At 50.5% G+C, this 2,970-nt stretch overlaps 1 long non-coding RNA gene across 1 annotated transcript in view; it reads left to right on the top strand.

The window, feature by feature from the left end:
* The window catches only part of LOC109299272, an 18,260-nt gene extending 17,960 nt beyond the window's left edge, over positions 1–300 (top strand). Inside the window, exon 4 of the long non-coding RNA XR_002097808.1 lies at positions 291–300. This is a non-coding gene — a long non-coding RNA (uncharacterized LOC109299272). The remainder of the gene's footprint in view (positions 1–290) is intronic.
* The last annotated feature ends 2,670 nt before the right edge of the window (positions 301–2,970 follow it).

Below are 2,970 nucleotides of genomic sequence, written 5' to 3'. Positions count from 1 at the left end.
CAAGATCATTTCAGGCTGGACATAAGGAAGAATTTCTTTACTGTCCGAGCCCCCAAGGTCTGGAACAGCCTGCCATCGGAGGTGGTTCAAACACCTACATTGAACACCTTCAAGAGCAAATTGGATGCTTATCTTGCTGGAATCCTATGACCCCAGCTGACTTCCTGCCCCTCGGGTGGGGGGGCTAGACTCTATGATCTTCCGAGGTCCTTTCCAGCCCTGATGTCTATGAAATCTATGAAATCCTTCCATGTACCCCTGTGGCCATCGGGGGGATCTCCAGTCTCTAGCCAAATGGCTTCCAGAACTTGGCAGCCATGTTGAAGCCTCAGCCAGCTGCCAGAACCTGGTAGCTATCTGGGAAACTCTGATCTCTGGCCAGCCTCCTCCCTGCACAGGAGCCATGTACTCAGCACAGGGCATCAAGCAGCAGCTCCTTCTTTGCCCACCCTGCCTCCCTATGCCAGGGATACTCCAGCCTCTGCCCCACCAATAATGCCCAATGCCCCACTTCTCCATTCCAGCCCCTGTCAGTGAAAAGCAGCGCCCCATGCTTCTACTGGCCATGGTGCTGGCCCCAGCACCACACCCTTGCCCCAGACTCCAGACCAGTTGTACACCTACCAGCAAGGGCCAGGGCACTGGCTGTGGGAGGCCCTGCCCAACCCCCTCCTCTTGAGGTCCTCCCTCTAGCCTGCCTGCCTCACCACCCACACAGCCCATACCCCACTGTTTACCTCCAGCACTACTCTCAGGACACACACATGGGTGAAATAAAAAAGGTTTATTACCCTCACAAGACTCAGCCCCATCCATCCCCCATCAACAAACAGAACCTCCTCCCTCCTCAACCAAAAGAGCACTTCCACCACCCTCCCTACCCACCAAAAATTTAAAAAAAGCTCACTTACAATGGGAAAACAATTTACAGTATTTAAAATCTTCAAGGTCAGAATGGGGGATCTTGGGGGGAGGGAGCTAGGGCGCAGGGCTGCAGGGCAGGAGCCCAGAACTCAAGCCCCTGGATGTTCCCTGGGGCTGGGCTCAGGCCAGCCCTTAGTGGCAAGGCAGACCTGAGGAACAGACTACTTGACCAAACAGTTAATGGTACTGTAGAACAGGAAATCTCCCTCTTCACTCAAGGGAACCCACCCCTACCCTAGCCCCGGAACAATCTGTGGGGAAGGCAAGGGTCCTCAAAGTTACACTTGCCTGACTGTATACCAAATGCCAGGAGCTTGGGAAATATACAGGAGGAACTGGTCCTCCTGCTAAACAGGAATGACTATGACATCACAGGGATAACAGACACCTGGTGGGACTCCACCTATGACTGGACCACAGGTATAAATGGCTATACCCTGTACAGGCATGATCGTGCAGACGAAAGGGGTGGGGGTGTAGCTCTCTATATCAAGGACTGCTACACATCCCTGCAAATTGACTTTGGCACCCAGGAAGGACAACTGGAGTCTCTATGGGTTAAAATATGTGGGAAACATGGCACAGGGGACATCATGGTTGGAGTCTACTACAGACCTTCTAACCAGAAACAAGAGCTGGACCAGGAATTTGCCAGAGAACTGGCTGACGTGGCACGCTCTCAGTGCATGGTTGTCATGGGAGACTTTAACTACCCAGACAGCTCATGGGAAGAGCACTCAGCCAAATCCAATAGGCTGCAAAGCTTCCTCACATGTGTGGATGAGCTCTACCTGATCCAAGAACTCTATAGGCCAACAAGAGATAAGGTGTTGCTGAACCAAGTACTGGCCAGAGGGGATGATCTAGTCAGTGACCTAAGAATCGATGGAAAGATGGGTGACAGTGACCATGAGAATTCCTTGACTTCAGGAAAGCTGACTGTGACAAGCTCAGGAGGCTCATTGTCAAGTCCCTAAGGAACCATGACTCGACAGGTAGAGGAGTCCAAGAGGTGTGGTTGCTCCTCAAGGGAGTGATCCCAACAGCACAAGGGATAGCCATCCTATCTTAGAGAAAGGGTAGCAAAATGGTGCAGCAACCCCCTTGGCTCATCAGGGAACTTGAGGACCTCCTATGCCTCAAAAGAGAGGCTTATAAAGGATGGAAGGCTGGAAATAACACCGAGGAAGAATACTCAGCACTGGTCTGTACCTGTAGGGAGCAGATCAGGAAAGCTAAGGCTGCCACTGAGCTCCATCTGGCTTCACATATCAAGGATAACAAAAAGTTCTTATTCAGATATGTAGGGAGTCAGAAAAGAAGCAAGGGTAATATTGGACCCCTGCTGAACCAAATGGGACAGCTGATAACCAACACTCAGGAAAAGGCCAATCTGCTCAATCACTACTTTGCATTGGTCTTTCACCAGTCCAGTGGGACTGCCCTGCCTGGTGAGGTGAGGACATATTTATACCCAGCACTGGTGTTGATCTAGTAAAGGATGACCTCAAGAGACTGGATGCCTTCAAGTCAGCTGGTCCTGACAGATTACATCCTAGGGTACTCAAGAAGTTGGCAGGTGTTATAGCCCAACCATTGGCGAAAATATTCAAAAATTCATGGCACTCAGGTGAAGTACCTGAAGACTGGAAGAAGGCTAATGTGGTACCCATGTTCAAGAAAGGGCAGAAAGTTGATCCCAGGAATTACAGGCCAATCAACTTGATCACAATCCCCAGTAAGATTCTGGAGAAAATCATCAAGGAGACCCTTCTGAACAAGCTGGCCAAAGGCAACATCCTGAGGGATAGCCAGCATGGGTTTGTTGCAGGTAGATCTTGCCTGACCAATCTCATCTCCTTCTATGACCAGGTGACATATCACCTGGACAAGGGAGAAGAGATTGATACCATGTATCTAGACTTCAAAAAAGCCTTTGATCTGGTGTCCCATGACCTCCTCATGGAAAAATTGGCCAACTGTGGCCTCGGCTACATCACAGTGTGATGGCTGGGAAATTGGCTCCAAGGTCAGACCCAGAGAGTA

The sequence above is a fragment of the Gavialis gangeticus genome, unplaced genomic scaffold (genome assembly GCF_001723915.1).
Source record: "Gavialis gangeticus isolate Ggan-Ray unplaced genomic scaffold, GavGan_comp1, whole genome shotgun sequence".
Classification (NCBI taxonomy): Eukaryota; Metazoa; Chordata; order Crocodylia; family Gavialidae; genus Gavialis; species Gavialis gangeticus.
The sequence above is the reverse complement of the archived record's forward strand: the minus strand, read 5'-3'. Positions and strand labels throughout refer to the sequence as shown.